The 22,984-nt window shown below is 35.5% G+C and overlaps 1 long non-coding RNA gene across 3 annotated transcripts in view; it reads right to left on the reverse strand.

Moving 5' to 3' along the window:
- Nucleotides 1-1,864: 1,864 nt before the first annotated feature.
- Nucleotides 1,865-22,984, reverse strand: part of LOC144256706 (uncharacterized) — a 59,432-nt gene continuing 38,312 nt past the window's right edge. For all 3 annotated transcript variants that reach the window (XR_013344203.1, XR_013344204.1, XR_013344202.1), the window contains exons 3-4: nt 6,331-6,499; nt 1,865-1,921 (exon numbers count right to left, since the gene is read on the reverse strand). This is a non-coding gene — a long non-coding RNA (uncharacterized LOC144256706). The remainder of the gene's footprint in view (nt 1,922-6,330; nt 6,500-22,984) is intronic.

The raw sequence follows: 22,984 nt of genomic DNA on the forward strand, positions 1-22,984 counted from the left end.
TCTCCTCCTGTCATGTCTTCCTTTCACCATTCTTTAACCCAGACAGTGGTTAACTGCTGTGGGCCTGCTTGGTACTTAGCAATGTTGGTTCAGAGTGCTCTTCTGGAAATCCTCTAATCACTTTTGCTTAAGACAAGGAATGGTTCAAAGGCCCCACCACGGACTATTGTTACTGAAAACATAAAAATGTTTGATTTTTCTTACTTTCAATAGTGCACATGTGCATATTTTTCAAACAGCCTGTGTGTGTGAATAAAAGGCACTATTTTTCAATAGGTATTTTTAACAGTACCTTTAAAATTGTCTTTTCCATCTGTCAGGATAATTTTGAATTCCAATTTTGATTAATTTTGATTAATTCAGGAAATAATTATTCAGCCAACCAGCAGAGTTTTTTTTTCCCCTGATATATTTTTTTCCTTCTGTCTTTTGCACTCTACTTTATGGATTTTCATTGCTCATTAATGTGTAAGCAGGAGTAAAAAAAAAATAGTTAACCTAAAATTAGTCACCTTTCCTACCTTTTACCAATGCTGATAATCTTTACTAAAGGAAAAAAAATTGGAACTGTGAACAAAAATTAAGCCTTTAAATTGTCAGAATATTTCATTCATCCTTGTTATTCCTAATTCAGGGTATTCACCTAGAATGAGGAAATGTTTCATGCAAGAACACAGCCCAGTTTCAAATGCTTTTTGTTAATTCTGAACAAGCATAAGTTGTATTTATTTCTTGACTATTTAGGTTAGCAATCTTAATTTAAGATATGCTGTCCATACTTTCGTAATTTATGCATTTTTAATTAAATTAGGAATGTTATCAAAACAAATTGAGTTTCAATTTTATTTTGAAAATACATTTTTTACCACTAAAACATTTTTATAGCTAATATAGAACAGAGCATCCTTTGAATAGAAAATCATCATTACCCAAATAAAGCAAATGTTTTGAGTGTCCTTCAATTCCCTGATGGTATGTTATTTCTGACTATAACACACTGTTGACTTATCTACCCCTCAGTAAGTGACTTATTTTAATGTATCCATTATTTTTTTTGAAACTGTTCTATTTTTTTTTCTTGACTCATTTTATCTTCATGGCATCCTTGTTGTTAAATAGCTATTTAGGGTTATCACCATGAGTCTCTGTGAAGGCAATCCATACCCTAGGAGTAGAGGAACAATTAATCATTCTTCTATCATCATTTATTAAAAACTTAATGTGAACATTGAACATAAATGCTTTCTAATGACATAATTCAACAAAAGTAAGATGACTTGGAAACCTATTTCTACTCTTATTTTTTTCCACATTTTTTTCTAAATATCTGTACCCTATAGAATGCACCACAGGAAAATATGGTTCTGAGATAAGATGAGTTTGTTAAATTCAAAGTCCATTAGGATATTTTGTCCTGAGTACACTTACTATAATATAACCTATGTGACTTTAGTCAATTTTTCCCATTTATTTAGACAGAAAAAAAAACTTTCCCTCCTGTCCTGAAACTTCTGTTCCAAGAAACAAATTTCAAGAAACACTGATTCATTTTTTCATGCTTAAAACACATTTACTAGTAACCAATGTCATCAATTATATTAAACATATAGCATAAACAATTGCCATCTAACTATCCAGCTTTAAAATCAATCTTGATGTGGAGTGACATCAAGCAGGTCCAGAGTAAGAGTTTCAGCCCTCATCCTGCCCGAGAAATACCAAATTAACAATGATATATAAGCTGAAATATATTCATGAGATGTTCAGAATCCAGTTTATAAGTTGCATTAACCCAGACAAGCACAAAACCAAGAATAGACATTGATTTGGTTAAGATGAGCAATTTTACTTTACTCACATTTCTCCTCTAGCCAGCATAGATCAGCACCAAGAGAGATTGCCTTGACCGATGACTTCTCCCCTGAAGAGAAAGAGAGACAGCAATGTGCACCCAAAATTTATATCCCTCCAAGGCTCTGTCTGGTGGATCATTTTTTGTTCCACCTCATACCAAGTGATAAGGGAACTAGTACAATTTTAATAGCTGGATACAGCTAAGAACAAAATGAGTGAGAAGGTGGCTTAATGCAGCTAGAATGGTTCTGCAAAATTGAGAGAAGGCACACAACCTTGAGACTTCCCTCTTAGGAAATGAGGGTGAAAAGTGGAGCATGTGTTCAACATCCTGGTCTATCATTGCACTGCCTAGGGAAAAGGCGGGTACAGCTTACTGAAGCTAGCATAGCTCTTCAAGATTGAGAGAAGGTGCATAATCATGAAAAATCTCCTCCAGGAAGAAGAGAGAGGAGCAGAACATGCACATCCATAGAACATATTTGAGAGCCCCCTCCCCCAGAATCTCTAACAAGACTGGTAAAATCTTTCCTTATTGAAGCCAGACTGTAAAGACTGAGAGAAGTGGCTGTTTTTCCAAATATTTAGGCACCAACATATAGCTACAGGAACATGAAAAATCATGGAACTATTACACAACCAAAGGAAAAATTTTATTCTTTAGTAACTGCAAGGAAATAGAGACTTATGAATTGCCTGACAAAAATATATATATTTAAAATAATCATCTTACTCATGCTCAGTGAGTTAGGAGAGAAAACAGACAACTATTTCAAACCAGGAAAAATATATGTGAATAAAATAAAAACATCAAAAGAGAAATAAAACTATAAAAAGAACCAAACAGCAATTATAGAGCTGAAGAATACAATGGATGAATTGTAAATTTTAATGCCTTTAATTCTCAGACTTGATCAAGCAGAGGAAAGAATCAACAAAATCAAAGACAATTCATTTGTAATTATCTAGTTAGAGGAACAAAAATTTTTAAAAACAAAATATTGAAGAAAACCTAAGAAACCTATGGAACACCATCTAGTAAACTAGTAAAAATAATTCTAGAAGAAGAGGAGAAAGAAAAAGAGACAGAAACCTCATTTCAAGAAATAATGGTTGGAAAGTTTCCAAATCTTGGGAGATATACAAAATCAGATTCATGAAGTCCCAAACAGGATGAACCCAAAGAAAACTAATCAAATTGTTCTAAGTCAAAGATAAAGAATTTTAAAAGTAACAAGTGAAAAATGACTTATCACATGCAAGGGAACCTCTCTGTAAGACAGTTGGGTGAATTTCCCAACAGAAATCTTGCAGGAGTAGTTTTAGTCAGCTTATTCACTTCTTTGACTAAGGGATCCAACCAGCACAATTGTAGAATGTGTAAAGTTCATTTGAGGGTTCATGGTTTCAGAGGTCTAAATCCATAGAAGATTGGCTTCATTCCTCGGGGCTTGAGGTGAAGTAGAATATCATGGCAGAAGAGTGTGGCAGAGAGAAACAGCTCACATGATGATCAAGAAGCAGAGAAAGAGACGCTACTCACCATATACAAATATATACAACAAAGCCACGCTACCAATGTCCCATCTCCTTCAGCCACACCCCTACCTGCCTTTAATTAATCATCAGGTGATTAATTCACTGATTGGGTTAAGGCTCTTGTAACCCAATCATTTCTTCTCTGAACCTCTAGCATTGTCTCACATGTGAAATATTCAGGAACACTTCACATTCAAACCATAATATACTTAAGGGGCTAAAAAAAAACCCAAAAAACAAAGAATGCCAAACAAGAATACTAAACCCACCAAAACTGTCTTACAAAAATGAAGAAGAAATAAAGATTGTCCAAACAAAACCTGAGGGAGTTCATCATCACTAAACCTGCCTTGGAAGAAATCCTAAGAGAGTTCTTCAAGTTGAAATAAAAATATTCTAAACAGCTAGGTGTGATGATGATGGCCTGTAATCTCAGCAACTCAGGAGAATGGGGGTTAGGAAGATTGCAAGTTCAAGGCCAGCCTGAGCAACTTAGTGAGACACTGTCTCAAAATTTTAAAATAAATAAATGAAAAGGACTAGTGATGAAGCATCCCTGAGTTCAATAATGTATAAATTACTTTTAAACTTTTAGTTTTAAACTAAAACTAATTTTAGTTTAAAAGTTAACAGAAACATTAAGAATAACTACACCAAGATTTTTTAATAGGTATGCAATACAAAAGGTGTAAATTATGAAATCAATAAAATAAAGTATGGTGGGTAGAGAAGGTAGAATTTTCATATGTAATTGAAGTTAAGTTGTAATTAGTTTAAAATAAACTGTTACAACTATAAGATGTTTCATGTAGTTGCACAGAGTAACCATAAAGAAAATAACTATAGAAGACACAGAAAATAAGAAGAGAAAGAACCAGGGGCTAGGATTGTGGCTCAGCAGTAGAGTGCTCGCTTAGGACGTGCAAGGCCCTGGGTTCAATCCTCAGCACCACTTATATAAAAACAGATAAATAAAATAAAAGTATTGTGTCCAATTACAACTAAAAAATATTTTTTAAAAAATGAAACACAAAATAAAATACCAGGGAGGAAAATAGAAACAAAATAACTAAAAAATAGAAAATCATAAACAATATGACAATATTTAAGTTCATCTCCATCAATAATTACTTTAAATGTAAATGAATTAAATTCCCCAATCAAAAGTCAGAGTTCCTAAATAGATTGGAAAAAAAGATGTTAACATTAATGCATCAAAGAAAAGAACAATAATGAAATATTCCCTGGACCTTTAGTGTTATTAACAAATTACAAGTCATCATTATATACCCTTAAAATTACTATGGGTTTCCTATTGAAAGGCAAAGTAATTATAGGAATATGAAATAAATACTATGTTTTTCCACAGTAAGTGAACTATTTTACACTCTATTATTTATTCTTAAAGATGTTCATTCTTGTGGGTAAGTTGTCAGTACTTAGACCTGAAAGTAATAATTGTTCTTTCTCTGCTTACTTTTCCTTAAACCAACATGCTTCAGTGAAAATTTATTATTTTCCTCTTAATTAACTGAGTTCTTACTTTATATGAGACTTATATTTTCAGGTACCTTTGAGATGTTAGTCAATAACATGGAACAAGCATTGGTATCCACATATTTATGTCCCAACTCCGCTCTTGTGAATAAAGAAATTCATTTAGCATCTCATCAAGTTTTTACATTGTGTAAGGTAAAGAAATGAGGCTTCAAAACATTGGTTCCTAACGAGGGGGTGTGGAAAACAAATTAATGTAGAACATAAAAGCTAGATGACACCTCAGAAATAATCCATTTTGGGGGTACTCCATGCTGGCTGCAGAGTCAAATCACCTTGGTAGCTTTGAAACAAAAAAACAGCAAAGAAAAAAAGAGATGGTCATGTACAAGAGCTCATACACAAGCATTCATACTAATTACTCTGTGGTAGAATCTGGAGACTGAGATTTAGCATCTTTTTTTTTTTAATGATCTCTATTTGTTGAGGGGCAATATAGAGAGAATGATCTTCTCGAACTCCCTCCCTGTGAGTGAGGAATCTCTCAAACAGTTAAATGATTTGCTTGCTTGCTGTTGCAAAATTAATTAGCTCTTCTGAATTAGAAAATGGATTTTTTGATTCTTAACCAGATCACTTTCCACCAGATGGAGTTCCCTCACCTCACCACCTTCCTTGGCCATAGGACAAGGGTAAAGTATATAACCTCTCTGATTTCAGGTTTTTCCCTTATCTTGCCAATGGTACCTGACAAGGACAATTTTTGGATCAAATAAATGTAAAACATGCCTGTGCATATATAATTCATTAGAAATGACCTAAACCACATTGTTCATTGTGCTAACGAATAGAATGTTTCCATCAATTTTTACTCAAAAAGGTGCTTTCTTTAATTTTTATTTGAAATCTAAAGCAATCACTTGGCCTATTATTTACTCCCAAATTTATTCTCTTTTTATTGAATCTACTAAGTGTTTTTTTACCACTATCCAACCCACTTTGAGACACAATTCTTTCTTAATAGCTTTTCAAAAGAAAATAAAAATAGGAATCCTGAAATAAGTGCCAGACTCCACATCTTGGGTCATGATAGAGGGTCAATGCACCACAAAATAAGAAGTGAAAGCAAGTGAAGAGAAAGTACTTTCGCCACATTTCTCCAAAGGGACCTATTAGCCTTCCCCCTTTGGAATAGCCTGTTTCCTCTGCCTGTTGTGTCCCTATCACTCTGAGATCCCCATCTCACACAGAAGGTTCTCTACCTGGTCAACTGCTTCCTCCACTCAAGCCAAGTGTCCTTCTTCAGTGTTTTTTTTTGTTGTTGTTTGTTTGTTTGTTTGTTTGGTTGGTTGGTTTTTGTTTTGTTTTGTTTTTTCTTTTTTTGTTGTTGTTTACACACAAGGGAAGAATGCAGGAAGGGGAAGGAGATAAAGTACTCACAAGATTGGAGTCCAGGACTGCCAATGTCTCTACTGTGCAGGTGAGTAAGACAGCCTCAATGCTAGAATTCAAGGTGATTCTTGGAGAATTCTTCAGAGTTGTGGCATCATTTGAGGTCTATAAAAATAGATGAATTGTCCAGCTGGTGGTTACTGCTCTAAGCTCCCACCTAAGAAAAATGAAGAAAGTACCACTGACAAATGTCTAACTAGCCTCTGGCTACTGACCCAGGGGTTGCATTATTCCTAGGGTATCAGTATTTAACTCAATGCTCCACTGGGAATTGCAGAGCTATCTATCTGGTCTTCATTACCGTGTATAATCGAAAGTTGGAAACATGTCAAAGGGCATCTATGAACATTGCTTTTCACCTGCCATAAAGTGATGGCAGTTTGCAGAAAAATCATGTCATGGAAGGTCCATAGAACGTGCTGATCCAAGCAGCTAACATCAGCCTCTCTAAATCAATCATGCCATGGTTTCAGCCTAATTACTAGAATTGGTGTTCAAGCTAAAGAAGCCAGTAAATACCAGAAAGTATGTTTTATTGCTAAACAGATTGTAATTCCAAGTCAAGATTCTGTGTATGGACAGAACTATGTTGGTTACAGATGTTTTTCAGCCCCAATCCTAGGTAATATATGTATTACACAAAGGGGGAGGATGCCCACAAGTGGCAAGGACAGAGGCTCCCAGCAAGGCATCACAAATCAAAAGCAAACTTAAATTGTCCACAAGAAGTGTGCCATGACTGATAGAATGAAATCAGACAGGCTCAGTTTTTAAAACTGCTTTAAATGACTATCTTCTCCGGGAAAAAAAAAAAAAAAAAAAAAAAAAGGCTTCATTTCTAATTCAGTGTTTGCTTTGTATAAAGCATGCACCGATGATACCAGCTAAAAGAATCCTGTAGATAAGAGGAAAGTGCACATTTCAAAGAGCTGTCTATCAATTAGCCTTATCGCTATAAGTTCTCTGCTTCCAAAGTATGGGAGAGGAAGATCTGTGACCATCACGGGGAGTACATTGTGGTTTTACTATAGAAAATTGAGTCAGTTTCCCACAGTTCTGTCCAGAGCCTATGCTGATATCCTTTCCTTGGAGCCTGTTCTTTTCACCATTCATTGCCTAATTTAATTTCTAAGATGGGAGAAGTTAATGGTCTCTTTAAATCTGAGAACCTGTTAGGCCTTTTATTTTCAGGCTCTAAGCCTCTTTGAGGGATGTAACCATATCTCACACCAAGAATAACAGATGTTCAACACATAATTTCATATTCATGTTACATGCATGCTTATACAATGGACTTGACCATGTGGTCACTGTCAACCATTAGAATTTTCAATGCATATCTTTATATTCTGAGCAATTTCTTATTTAAACAATGGACTTCATTTATTTCTTAATTTATCCTTTTTTCTTCCCTCCTTGTCCCCTTCCTCTCCCTCCCCGGACCCCCTCCCCCAGCCACCATAGGATATGGTTTCAGGTGTGGTTGCTTTTAGGAAAATAATCTCCTATCTAATTAATATAATTTGAAAGCTACTGATGAAAACATATGTCACTAACTTTGAAAAATTTTTAAAAAATGTTTAAAAGTATAATCCTTGTAATTTCGTCCAGAATAATTTTATGTAAGAAAAATTTAATGAACTTCATGTGACAATTCAAACTGAATTTTTCCAAATTCCTAGCTCAAAACAAATCGTCATCATAGGTATATGCATAATGTTCTTTTAAACCACTTTAGTTATTAACATAATGAGCCCCTGCCTGACACAATACTAGAATGGTTCGAATAAATGGTAGAAATCAGACTCTGTGCACTAGCTTCTTTTCCTCTAATGCACAAGAGCCACTATCTCGAAGTTTGATTTTACTATCCCCATGCTTTTTAAAATGTGGTTTTCATCACTTATGTACCTAAATCATATGTCATTTATTTGAGTTGCTTTTTACCATTTTGGAAAGGATATCTTGGGTTCAATCCTCAGTACAACATAAAAATAAATAAATAAAATAAAGGGATTGTGTCCAACTACAACTAAAATGACTTATCACATGCAAGGGAACCTCTATGATCCTTTTGATGTGCTGTTTAATTTGTTTTCTAGTATTTCATTGAGGGTTTCTGCATTTATGTTCAACAGAAATATTAGTCTATAATTTTCTTTTCTTGTGGTGTTCTTGTTTGGTGTTCTTGTTAGATATCAGAGTGCTGCTAGTATTCCCTTTGCTTCAGTTTTTTGAAAGAGTTTTAGAAGAATTGGTATGAATTCTTCTTCAAATGTTTGATAGAATTCAGCCATAAATATAAAACTTTTCTTTGTGAGGAGGCTTTTAATTACTATCTCAATTAATAATCTCAATTTTCTTCCTAATCCAATCTCGATAGGTTGTATGATCCTAGGTGTGCTTCTGGGAATTTATCCACTTCTGTAGATATCTAATTTGTTACTATAAAATTGTTCATAATAATCCTTTATAAACAGTTTTTAAAACTTTTTTTTTTGTAGTTGTAGATGGACAGAATGTCTTTAATTATTTGTTAGGTGATCCTAAGGGTCAAACCCTTAGGCAAGTGCTAGACAAGTGCTAGGCAAGTGCTCTGCCACTGAGCCACAACCACAACCCCACAACCATTTTTTTTATAACTGAGTATATATTCTTCACTTGTATTCTTCACTTGCATTTCTGATTTTTTTTTGTTTGAAGCTTCTGTCTTAGTTACATTTGTCAATTTTGTTTGTTTTCTTAAAAAATCAGTTCTGTCAATTATTTTCTGTATTTTTGGACCCACTTTTATTTCTGCTCTGGTCTTCATTGGGTTTAACTTGTTCTTTTCCAACTTCCTAAAAATGTAATGGTAGACTATTTGACATTTTTTTTCTTTTTTAATGTGTTTAGCACTATATACTTCTCTCTTGCAACATATTTTTGTGGGTTTTAGTATGCTGTGCTTCCATTTTTGTTTGTCTTATAATATTTTAAATTTTCCCTCTTAATTTCTTCTTTGATTCATTAGTTCTTCAGGAGCATATTGATTAGATTACACATACATGTGAATTTTCTACTTTTTCTCTTGCTAATGATTTCTATTTTCATACCCTGGGGGTTGGCAAAGTTACTTGACAGGATTTCAGTTTTGTAGGATTTGTTTAGTCTTATTCATGGCTTAATATATGTATCCGGGATAGCATTCTATGCATGCTTGAGAAGACTGTATGTTCTGCTGCTGGCAGATACAATGCTCTGTATATGTCTATTTTATTTGTTTGATCTAAAATGTAGTTCAAGTCCAATGTTTCCTTGCTGATTTTCTGTCTGGATGATATATCCATTAGTGGAGTATGGAAAGCTGCTTTATTGTTTGGCTACTTCTCCTTTTAAATCTGTTAATATTTGTTTTATATACATAGGTACTCTGATGTTGGGTGAATATTTACTTATATAATTTTATATCCTCTTACACTACAGTTAAAAATTCCTTTACCCACTATTACAGTATTCTGAATTTTGATATATTTACTTTTACTAGTGAATTTTATACTTGTGTTTGTTTTCATATTAGTTATTAGTACTTTTTCATTTCTATTTAAAGTTTCTTATAGGATGGATCTAGTCATGATGAAATCCCTCATCTTCCCTGGGAAAATTTTTTTTTTCTCCCTTCATTTCCGATGGACAGGTTTGCTTAATAAAGTGTCCTGATTGGCAGGGTTTTTTTTTTTTTTTCAACACTTTGAATATATCCCATTCTCTCCTGGCCTATAACATTCTGCTGAGAAAACTGCTGATAGTCTAATGGACATTCACCCATATGTGATGTATTTCTTTTCTCTTGTTGTTGTCAAAAGTCAAAGAGAAAATTTTGACCATGTGATTATATATAGCAAGTCTTGGTGAATATCTCTGTACCGAACCTACGTGGGGACTTCTAAGCTGTGTGAATCTGGTTATCCATATCTCACTCAAGATTTGTGAAATTTGTAGCTATTATTTTTTTATATAAACTTTCTGCCCTTCCTTTCTTTTTCTTCCCTGCCATGGGACTCCCATAATACATACAAGTCTCATTCAATGCTCTCCTGTAAGTCCAGTAGTCCTTCTTTACTCTTGTCACTGTTTTTTTCCAAAAGACCTGTCTTCAACTTTTCAGATTCTTTCTTCTGCTTTCTTCTGTCTACTATTAAAGCTTTCCTTTGCATTTTTAAATTTCTTTCACTGTATTCTTCTGTTCTAGGATTTCTGTTTGATTCTCTCTTATAATTTTCTAGCTTGGTTAAAATTCTTGGTTTTTTCATACATTGTTTTCCTAATTCCAGTAAGTTGTCTGTGTTCTCGTGTAACCTCTTGTACTTCCTTAATATAAATTTTTAAAAATTATTTCAAATAACTTATAGATCTTCATTTCATTGCAGCCATTTACTAGAGATTTATTATATTCCTTTGAAAGCGTCATTTCTCCTTGCTTTTTAAAAATATTTCTTGTGGCTTTTTATTGATGTCTGTTAAGTTAATGGAAAAATCAGCTCTTTCTTACTTTGCAGACTGGCCTTAGTGAGTAAAGACATTGATCTGTGGCGTGAGGGCACAGTGGGGTACAGTGTAGCAGCTTTGACTCCAAGGGGTGCAGTGGTGTAGTCACAGTGCAACTCTATCCACTAAGTCAGCATCAGTGAAGGCTGGGGAGGCCCTGGCAGTCAAGGCTGGAAGTGTTTGTGACAGCAGTAACGTGGTATGGACTGATGGAGTCTTCAGGTTTGAAGTGTATGGCAGTCTTCCTTTTCTTCTTTTCCCCATAAGAGTGATTTCATGCCTAGGGGATACCTATTGGCCTAGGGTCTAGTGCAGTTCATGAGGCACAAGACTCAGAGCACCTACAGAGCTGGGGTTCTGTGCTCAGGGCTCTCAGAACTACTATGGCACCTGACTCATGAGTCATCAGTACAGTTGCTAAAGCATGGGCCTGTGAGGATCATTGTTGGTCATTCTTAATGCATTATGATTCAAGCTAGGCTCTCCTAGCATTCAACATCTCTTATCTTTTCTCCACTTACTCCAATAACAGAAAATGGCATTAAAAGTAGTCAGAGAGTCATGGCAGACTTGTTTCATTTACTCCATTCTGAGTACCGAGTTTTCTGGAGTGTGAAAAGACAAATGCAAGCAGCAGAAAAATCAATGTTCTAACCTTCCTAGAAACTATAGTCTGCTCCTGCATGGCTGCATGCCAACAAGATTTCAGGGAAACAACTTCTTTCTTAACTCATACAAATGGGTTTTGACTTTCAGTAACAAACAGATAATTTAGACAGACATCAGACACCAATTCAAGCCACCACTGAGTGAAGAGCCAACAGGCTTCAGAATTAGCAGCAACTTCTGAAGAAGGCTGGTTCTGGTGTTCCACCAGTTTGTTTTTCTGGTATGTTTTCTGCTTTTTTATTTGTCACACTCGCTAAGCAACCCACAGAAGATATTAAAGAGCTAAAAAATATTTCATTTAATGAACTTTTCACTAATACAGTACACAGGACTTCTCTACCTCTAAAAGACTTTGCAAAACTTGTAGGCTTGAAGGCACAGACCACGCAGCAGTTCTCTCCTCTCATTTTCACACCTCTCTTCTGGGATTTTTCAGTTAATATTTACAACCATTTTGAAAGCATGCAAGATAGAGCAGAGAACTCCCAAAAAGAACTATGAAAAACAGTAGATTCTGAGTTATGACATCAGGAAAAGAAGGAGGAAGAACTGTGAGTGAAATACTGCCCAGATGTATCTCTTGAACATGTATGTGGTACATTTATAAATTTTTTCATCCAGCTAGGTGTCACTCCTGGAATTCTATTTCTCTCTCTCTCTCTCTCTCTCTCTCTCTCTCTCTCTCTCTCTCTCTCTCTTTCTCTCTCTCTCTGCATATTTCCTATAACTACATGTTTGGAAGGGAAGAAAAATACCTTAGTATAAAGGAAATAGTACTGTTAGATTACAAGTCATACATACTGCAGGTACAGAGAATGGAGCAAAACTCCTTATATTTCCTCCTAAATTACCCATCCCTTAGTAAAGACTCTCTCTTTGATCCGTCAAGGATTCTCTATTTTTCCATATCCTTCCTGTTTATTTACCTCCCCAGAAATTCTAGACTATATTTTATCCTTCTACTCCCACCTAAAGATGTTGGATTTAATTACATTGTGCCATCTAGATTCCTTATCTATTTTCATAGAGTTGGAGAAGAGCATGCCAGAGGACTTGAAGTTTTTTAGATACTTTGTGGTAAAACATTTTTGAGGTAAACATACTCTGATCTCTTATAATGTAGATGGCTTCTTTCATCATAATTCCAGGATTAATTATCATGAGGCCTCTTTTCTTTGCTGTGTCAAATATCTACTTCTATTGCTTTAGTTTGGCCTGTTCAGTTTTCCTGGAGAGAGACCAGCCTGCTTATCTCCTCCACGACTATAAAGAGGGGGATGCAGAGCCCTTCCTCTCTGCCACAATCTTTGTAATCCAGCACAGTTGCTTTATTAAGGCTCACCAAACAGAATATAAATTCTCATACAAGTTAGAAAGTGAAACTCACAATTTTTTTCTGATTATTAATGCTGAGAAGATATGGAATTTTCTAGTTATGCAAAACAGACCATCTGGTCAATGTGGCAGAAGAACTGAATTGGAGTAGTGACTGAGAGTGTCAGTAGCCAATGACTTTTCAGGAAAGGCTGAAATTCCAACTACATGGGGTTGCCCATCACATAGAGTTTTCACATGAGCAACTTTCTCAGGGTTCCAGACTTTTCTGCTCAGAAATGTTCCTGCCTTTCACAGTGAACCACCTTTGCAGATCCTTGTGTAGTAACAGGTGGTTGATACCTGCTAACCTCTTCATCTGTACAATGGGAGCTTTAAACATGTGAAGTGTATTTATAATTGATGGTAGCTATGCCAGATGTGGTAATATATAAATGAACACAATTGAGCATAGAACAAACACTTTTAAAAAGGCTAGTTTCCTACTCTTTTAGGTTTTTTCCTAAGTCACATAATTACATTACTTTTTTCTTCAGGAGGAGGCTTTAGAAATAAATGTGCCTTATTATATGTGAAGCTTGAAATGCTAACCAAATCATCCTCTTTACCCCCTTTCTCCAGATCCCGGGAGGCTGAAGCAATATCAGTAATGGAAATACCAGGATGTGGGAAAGATACACACTGAATTCCTATGAGGGAAAGCTTCCTTGCTGTGTCACCATGCTCTTCAAACTCAACTGGGATGATGGCAAAGGGCAACTGACTAATAATGATTCCTTATTTTAGTGTAGAAAAAAAATATGCTCAGTGGTCAAAATTACTCATTTTGAGCAGGCAGTCTTCAAAATGTTTCTAAATATCACAATTCACTATTATAAATACTGTGTTATTAGAGAAAATAATATTTATTAAGATAGACTCAGAGTTCAGGCTGTCCTGTATTAAATATGTCATAACAATCTAAGAGATGCTTCAGGAATCTGACCTTCCTATTTCAAATGAAAATCAAATATAAGCTTTTTCTGTTACATTAACAATCATATAATCCTCTAAAGCTGGCTTTTAGAGCGTGAGAGGATTCAACATTTTGTAAGACATGTTAGAGACATTCTTCAATTGAATCTTCACTTTTATGAATAGAATGACATTTAGTCTTTCTGAAAGTGTTCCTTTGAGGAATAATAACTATATATTGGTTGGAAAATTGATATAAAGAAAACATTCAATTTGGTAAACATTTCTTCTTATTTTTTGGAAACAGAAACTAACATTTATTGAGCACATACTATTCTGAGAATGAAAATTTCTAAGAGAAAGTGCATGGAGATTTTGGCACTATTTTAAAGTTTTACTTCTTTAATATAACAATATTTATTTTTAATTGACATATAAAATTGCATGTATTTATGGTGTATCCTAAGAATGTTTTGATACATGCTTACAATGTGTAATGTTTGAATTACAGTAAGCATATCTATTGCCTCAAAAAGTTACCATTATCTTTTTCATAAAACCATTCAAAGAATTTTCTTCTAGCTTTCTAAAAATATATAGCACGTTTTTATTATCTACAGTCACCCTACTGTGCAATGGAACACCAGAACATATTTTTCCTCTCTGACTGTAACCTAGGACCCATTGCTCAACATTTTCCCAACCCTTGCTCTTTACTATTCTCCTCAGCGCCTAGAAAGCACTAATCTACTCTCAACTTCTATCAACACTTTTAGATTCCATATATAAGTGAGATCATGCAATGCTTATCTTTTTGTTCCTGGCTTATTTCACTCATCATATCTAGTTCCATCCATGATGTCACAAATGACAGGATTCCATTCTCTTTTATGAATAAGGAGTATTCCGTTCTGCATACATACCCATTGTCTTTATCCATCCGTCAGTTGATAAACAGGTTGTTTCCATTTCTTAGTTTTTGTGAATTGTGCTGGCATAAGCATTGGATGCCTTTTGAATGTACTGACTTCATTTCCTTTGAATACGTAGCCAGTAGGGATTGTTATAGATCTACTTTTATTCCTTTTATTCTCCGGAGGAACCTCCATACTCATCTCCAGAATGATTGTAATAATTTATATTCTCACCAACAGTGTCTGCAAGGGTTCCCTTTTCTCCAAACTCTCACCAGAACTTATCTTTTTCTTTTTGATGGTAGTCTTTCTTAACTGGAGTGAGGTAATATCTCATCATAGTTTTGATTTTCAGTCCCCCAGTGATCAGTGATGATGAGCAGTTATTCATACAGCTGTTGCACCTATTGGCAGTTTTCTTGTCTTCCTTTGAGAAGTGTCTATTTAGGTCTATTGTCCATATTTAAACAGATTTTTTTATGGGATTTTTTTGGCTATTAATTTTTTTAGTTCCTTATATATTCTAGATATTAATCTCTTGTCAGACATATAATTTGCAAATATTTTCTTCCATCCTATAGTTTGTCTCCTCATTTGGTTGCTTCCATTGATTTCAAGAGGATATTAGGAGACTAACTTTTTAAAGAGTGGTCTTGTTCTATTATCAGTTGCACTTATTTACATGTTGCAGAAGCTTTTTAGTCTGATAAAGTCTCATTTACTTATTTTTTGGTGTTTCTTGAATAAATACTTCTTGGCCGCCTACGGTGTGTAAAGTACCCATTGCTCAACATTTCACCATTGTTCCCTCTTTACTACTCTCCCCAGCTTCTGGTAAGAATATGTGCAATGTAGGTGGTCCAGAAGTATTTAATCAATTTAAATCGAGCTTTTACAGCATGAGGGGATTCAACATTTTCTAAGACAAAGGTAGAGACATTCTTAAATTGAATCTTCACTTTGTATGAATAGAATGACTTTTAGTCCTTCTGAAAGGTGTTCCTTTGGGGAACAATAACCATATGCCAAACACAGTGAGATAAAAATGAGTAAAAGATCCAGATTGTGTCTTTCAGAAGAATGTAATCTTGTTGGGAAGACAACAAAGATTAAAAATATTAGAAAATATTACCAGGTATAATGTGAAGTAGAAATAATAAATGCTGTGAGTGATATGGCAATGAAGAGAGGAGGGATGTCAGGACAACCCTGGTAAATGAGAAAAATCCCAGAGGACCAAAGAACAAGGCAGATAATGGGACACAGTGAAGAGACCTGAGATACAGTTATTCCCAGGAGGAGGGGTTAGATCAGACCAGAAGTTTTAACCCTAGAAAAAGAGAGTTTTGTAAACCATAGAGCCATGGTAGGTTTTTCAACTGGTGAAATGAATCATTGCAGGTGGGTGGCAGTGGCATGTAGAACAGAGTCAAAGGCAGAGCATCTGCAAACATGAAAACATAGGGGAGGGCTTTTGCAGTAATACACAATGAGTGATCAGAGTCTATTCTAGAGTCCATGAGACGAGAAAGGAAAAATAAAATTGGGAACATGAGGGAAAGAATGGTTTATGATAGGGCCTGAAGAAAAGTGAAGTGCTGAAGAGCAGGCCTCAGCACAGTGCCTGGCAGTTAACATTCATTGGAAGTTGTTTGAGTGGGTGGCTAATAGTAAATCTCAGGTGCTTAGCACAGGTAACTGAGACATTGATAAACAATAAATGATAGACAATAACATCATTAGCATCTATTTCTATACTGCACAAAATTGAAATTATGGTTGTTCAAGCTCAGATCATTTAATTCAGTAAGTTCAGTTTTAAAACCAACTGGCTGGTTTAGTGATGTATAAGAGATAGCTAGCTTTTGAGTATTTCCCTTTCTGCCCAATTGTTTTAATGTTGTGGGGACTGACACGCATGTATGCAGAAAGGTGAAGCTTGTTAGGGTGTATGAGCTATTTTGATCTTTCTAGTAATTTCTTCAACTACCAAAAAGATTGTTTGTAGAGGTGACTACAATTTCAGTGAGTAAATATTTTCCATAGGATCATTCACTAAAGCCAAAACTTAAAGAAGGCTTTTCATTTGAATGCCATATGACTTTTCCTAAATACAATAAGCCACTTTTGACAAGGAAGTTCTGCTTACCATTCACTGGTTTTCTGAAGGGCTATCACCCCCTCTTTTTCCTGTCCCTGGTTTTAAATCACTTCTTTATTGTTAGTGCCTTGGCTCAAAGCTCCCATAATAACTTCTTGCTTAAGCCTAGGGAAATGGAAATCCGAGCAATCATCATCACAGAACAACATGGCTGGGTATGAAGGGCTGGAAATGCCAGTAGGTGATGAGAAACAGGCAGACACGATGAACAACATCAGTGCCAAAGTCACAGACCAGAGCCCCATTCTCAGAACTCCCTACTCTTGTTTTATCTTTAAGCCTATAAACTTTCAACATTTCCTTGCAAGAGAGTATTTTCACATGAAAGTCAAAACAAGCAATATTTTGTCAGAGACTAGAAGAGATCATTTATACTTTAATATGTCTTTCATAGTTCCAGGTTGGTGGCATCATATAGGTGTCTATTCCCTGGGCCAATTGTTTCTAAGTAGTAACTGTATTCTTAGTTCTAATTAAACCACATTAGGGAGGATCTGAAAGCTATGGAAGTGCTGCCACCTGGAGGCTTTTTCCTGCCCATTTGGAGTTTTTACCTTGAAAGAGCAAGAGCAGACTAGTAGTGGTATTGTTTTATTCTATAAAGAAATAAAGCTAAATTCCAGTTCTCTAGTTTTGGGTCTCACAAAACATAAAGACAAGCAACCTCACACTTTCCAGCCAAAGGTTTTAGTGTCAGGTGCCACAGGCACCAGTCAGGGGTGACCTTCCACACTTTCCTCTCTAGTTCTGCTTGGACTCACATGAGCCCTTTACACAGGCCACCCCTGCCTCCCATGAGCCATATAAAATGACTGGAGAAAGAAGGAAGGTTTGCATTTTATTGAAATTGACATGGAATGAGCACAAGTAACTTTAAAACACAAATACTCAAAGGGAAAAAAAAAAAGAATGAAAAACCCTATCTTCTCCAACACTCCCAAATCCAATCAGTTCTTTTAGCATTAACTTTCTGCCTATAACAACTATGATCTAAAAACCTCACCGCTCAGAAAACACAGGAGTTAGAGATGGATGAGATCCCATACCTAAATTTATAACAAGAATGTACAAATGCATTGCCAAATTCATTATCGCCTACAAATGAAAAGACAACAAAATGTCCTACAGAAGGTGTACTTTATTGACTGGTCTCCATTTGCTAGAGCTTTAGTTCTATGTACATTAGATTGATGTGTTTTTTTTAAAATAAACTTAAGCAGTAGACAGTTAATTTAGGCTTTAAAAAAAAACTACTTATTATTCACCGGCTTTTAGAAAGCCTTCTCCAGTGGCCCTTGAGTGAGTTCTCCTGAATCCTTGGACATCAAGGTGCTTGCTGCCAGCGTTGCTGAGAAAGAGGATTTGAACTTCTATTGACCTGAGGTCTCAGCACTTCTACGGGGCAGGAATCGTTCCATTTGCCCATTAAAAAGCTTTCATTTGCAAGCACAGATGAAATTTCATCTGCTTTGCATCAGTCTAGTTTATAACTCTACAGAACTTGGCACCACCACCCTAAACCCCATTATTGGTATTTCCACTTCTGAGGGGGAAATAATACATTAACGGCTTGCTTTTTGTTTATTTTGTTTTTATTTAAAAAGTAAAACACAGTGGCGCCCTCAAATTTTTCACCCCTCACTCAAAGCTTTATTCTGGTCTGCCCTCTCAACGGAGCATCTCTGGAACGACAGCCATATGTTTTGTTTTGTTTTTTTCTTTATGTGCATTGCCAAGCAACCTGGAACTCTGTTGGCAGTTACAAAAGCTCTCTTGGACTGCTGAATCCACTCCATTGGAAACAATGTTTTATATATAGGAAAATAAAATGGCATGTTTTAAGTTTTCCCTTTAGAGAATGTAATCATGAGAAAAATATGCTCTCTCCTGCTGCAGATTCTTATACTACAAAGGTGCTCCCCAGGAGGTACTTGTTAGACCCATGAAATGCAGTTAAATTTGAGAGGTTCAAAATCATCTTGATTGGATATTTACAACAATGTGAAGGAGCTGATCAAGATCAAATCTATCAATGATAAACGTTTTGAGGACAGGCACTGGTCTCTCGAATTTAGGAAATTTATATTTGTTGATTAATGGATGAAATTAAAGAAGAAAACAAAGAGAGGTACATTCTGGGAAGTGGATGAGAGCTAATAATTATCAGTGGTCTTGATCAGAGAGCCCTAGGCTTCTGAGGAGGGGCCAGGAGGTGGATGCCATCAGCATCCCTTCACAGAGCAATATTTCCTAGAATTCGACATTTCCGTTTCTATGTGTTTGGATGCAAAAGTGATTGTGAAATGAATGCAAGATCAGCTGAAATAAACCCCATTGACAAGATTTTTTTTTTTTTTTTGCCTTCTTCTTTTGGCCTTGGTTTATTCTTACTGAGGCAAGCACTTGTAACTTGGCTATTGTGGCTTTTGATTCAGTTTGTTTTGCTAATACAATACAGAGAAATTGGCCACAAAGTACTTAGCTGAACTGAATATATTTTACTACATAAAAGCAAATCTCTGAAAAAGGATGTATAGACATTTGTCTATCAAATAACATTTTTAAAAGAAAAAAGGTTCAGCTTATTTTACAAAACTAAAAAAAGGTGGGGGCAGGGTAAAATACAATCTTTGAACTTTTTGACAAGTTGGGGTTTTTTTAGTTGTAGATGGACACAATAACTTTATTTTATTTATTTATTTTTATCTGGTGCTGAGAATCAAACCCAGTGCCTCAAATGTGCTAGGCAAGCACTCTACCACTGAGCCACAACCCCAGGCCCTCAAAAAGTTAAGTTTTAAGATATAAGAATTTTAAAAATATTGTTGTACATTTGTAGTTGGACACAATACCTTTATTTTATTTCTCAGTTTTTTTATGTGGTGCTGAGGATCAAACCCAGTGCCTTGCATGTGTTGGCGAGCGCTCTACCGCTGAGCCACAACCCCAGCCCTAAGATATAAGGATATTGAGATTCACATTCCAATTGTGAACTCTTGTCCCAATCTTAAAAGTGCTTCTAAAATATTAGGATATTTTAAAAACAATGACAAAATAAATTAGTATGTCACTCATTTTCACCTCTTCTTAATGTGAAAAGAAAAATATGTAACTATACCATAATTATTAATAAAATTTGCTAGCATTATAAGAATTTTGAAAATTTGTATGTCTAACCTAAAAATTAATAACATAATAATATAGCTATAGAAAAAGAACTGTGCTAGAACCTTTAGATACTTCATCTCTGTAGTCCTCCAGACTCTGTGAGGAAGTCCCCCATTACTATTTCTGCCCTGTGCAGAGATTAAGCAACTAGCCCTGAATCATAAAGCAGTAAATGGCAGATCAAAATTCAGACACCTGGGATCGAACACCAGAAATCACCTCATGAGCAGTCACCCAGTAAAGCTCATTTGTAATAAATTCATTTATTCTATCTTCATTTCGAGATTCTATTTACATTGACTGTTATCCTTAAGCACATATTGTCCTTTAAGTAGTGATTGTTGGTGTGCACAGTATCTTCATTCACTTTGGGAAATTCTAAAAGCTCTGCTGAGGTTCCCACCCTTGCCCAAGTTATGCTGAATGAAGAAAGAGTCATTTAAATGACTTAATCTCTCAAGAATTGTATTTTAGATAAACCAAGTTGGCGGTAGACTTTTTAGATCTAAAAGAGGATATTTGAGTTAGAGAGCTGGCAGATGAGAAATGCATTAATTCTGTCATAGCATTAAAAAACTTTCCCAGCCTCTTATTGCCATCCCCCCTCCCCCCCAAAAAAAAACACTTAAGAAAGAAACTAGTAAATTTGCTGAGAGTTTTATAATATTGGCAACAACTACCAGTCAGTCTTTTGGCTTTAGATCTATCTGCTCCTTGTACTAGGAAGAGATCCTAGAATTGTTTTATTGGTAATGTCAGCATGTCCCTTGTTATTTTCTCACAAGAAAAATAAGGACAGCTACAAACACCTGATGCCCTCAACTTACCCATATGGATCAACAGAGTCTCAATCTACGTTTATGCCCTGTGTTCTAATTAATGAGTGGTGTTGTAGTGCCTTTTACATGTATATCATTCATTGTAGATGTTAACTACCACAACGAGTAAAGAGAGAGGGTTGAAAGAGTTCCAAAAAGATTTTTCACGGTTCACATACCAGACAGGCATGTGCAAGATCAATTTACAAGAGAGGGCAGAGGTTACAATGAGAGTCTTTCCCCTAATTTTATTTTTAAAAAATAAGTACAGTAGAATTAGGAAGTCTTTTAAAAATGATCTTATTAAAATTTTACTTGCTAGGCAAATATAGCATGCAATAGCCTTTAGTTTTTCTGCAACTAAAATGAATAATAAACGAAACCTCTGGGGAATTGTGTGATAATACAATAAAAGCCAAATTTATGAGATTTTTTCCACCTAAAAATTATCCACTTAATGCTTCTTCCTTACTCTATAAGAATAAAGGGAAAGCTTAGGTTAGTGTAAATATGCAGCGAGTATGCATAAGTATATTTTACATCAGGAAAAATACAGGATACTGATGTTCTTCAAAAGTAAGATAATGCTTAAGTGCCTAATCCTCACCTCGATTTTCTTCCTGAAATCTGTATTTCATTTCCATTAAACAGTGATTCCCTTCCCACATTTCCTACAAAATCTGGGGAAACAGCAACTCTTCTGCCCTTTCTCAAGCTTTCTTGGCTTCAAGTAGCTTCCGATCCTTTTCATGCATCCCTTGAGCCTTGAGAAAATTTAGCCACGCTTTCGTAAACTAGGAATTACAATGCCAAATTTATGAAAACCATGATATTATTTACAGGCTATGTATAAAATGTTGGGTTTTCTGAAACATTTTCCGACCTTCAAAATCAGATGAATTCAGTCTAATTTTAAATTACATTTGGTCAAGGATACTTTTTGTTGCTTAGGGTTTTATTTATGTTCTAGTGATTATAGCCACAGCTTGAATAAGTTTCCTTGCTGGTGAAGAGCTTGGCCTGATGAAAGGGATAAATCACCTCTTATCCATGATGCTGCATACAATGTGACATAAGCCACCTTCCTGCTTATTCTGGGCACTTCATTATTCCCACTGCTGTCAGACTCCTGGGTAATCCTATTTTAGCAGCCTGAGCAAACTTGAAGAGTCACAGAGCATCCAGATACTCTTTCCTGAAAGGTAGTTGGATAAGCCACCTCTTCTTTCAGACAAGTTTAAGTAACTTGCCCTATTCAGACACTTAATTTGGCCATTCTTTGTTGGGAAAAACCACCTTACCTTCAGCTGGCTTTTAAGTGTGCATCTCCCCCGCAAATTTGCACTGATTCATTCCTCTATCCCTTCTCCTTCCTGACAAAATGCCATTGCTTTTCCTCATTTCCTTATCTATGTCCTATGTTCTTCATGGGGAATGGGTCCTGGGTCTTTAAGGAGGTTGTGTGTTTCACACATAATTACAAAGAACCTTTCTAATGGGAAAATATTTTTGAAATCCTCATTCTAAAAGAATTGTTTGCTTAGAAACTAACCAACAGTAACTTTATTATTAATAAGAAGTTCTACTAATAAGAAGTCTTCCAGCCTACATAATAAAAAGTGAAATAAGTCCCTCCCTACCAAAGACACACACTGAATGATATCCATGAGAGGCAGTGGCTAAGATAAAGACCACCACAGAGTAGGACACAGATCAACTCCTAGATGGGGTGACTTGCACAAGTGTTTGAATTAGCCTGGACCTCATTTTCCTCAACTTAAAAAAAAAATGAAGAATTATAATAGGGGACCACAAAAACTCTGCCTAGCCTAATAACAATATCACAACTTTATAAATACACAGGAGAACACAGCTTTGATATTTGGCCGTGTCTCTTGTACACACGTACCTGTTCTTATTTCGCACATTTAGTCTGTAACAACTCTTCTCCTTTACTTCTCTTCTGGTAACTAAATCATGCAGGTAAATCCAATTAAGGACAGGCCTTCTCTCTCTGAGCACCAGCAGAGCGGCCAGCTGCTGATCATTAGAGTCCCTCCAGATTCAGGTAATTCTTTTTCAAAAACTAATTAGAG

Source organism: Urocitellus parryii, chromosome 8 (genome assembly GCF_045843805.1).
Source record: "Urocitellus parryii isolate mUroPar1 chromosome 8, mUroPar1.hap1, whole genome shotgun sequence".
Classification (NCBI taxonomy): domain Eukaryota; kingdom Metazoa; phylum Chordata; class Mammalia; order Rodentia; family Sciuridae; genus Urocitellus; species Urocitellus parryii.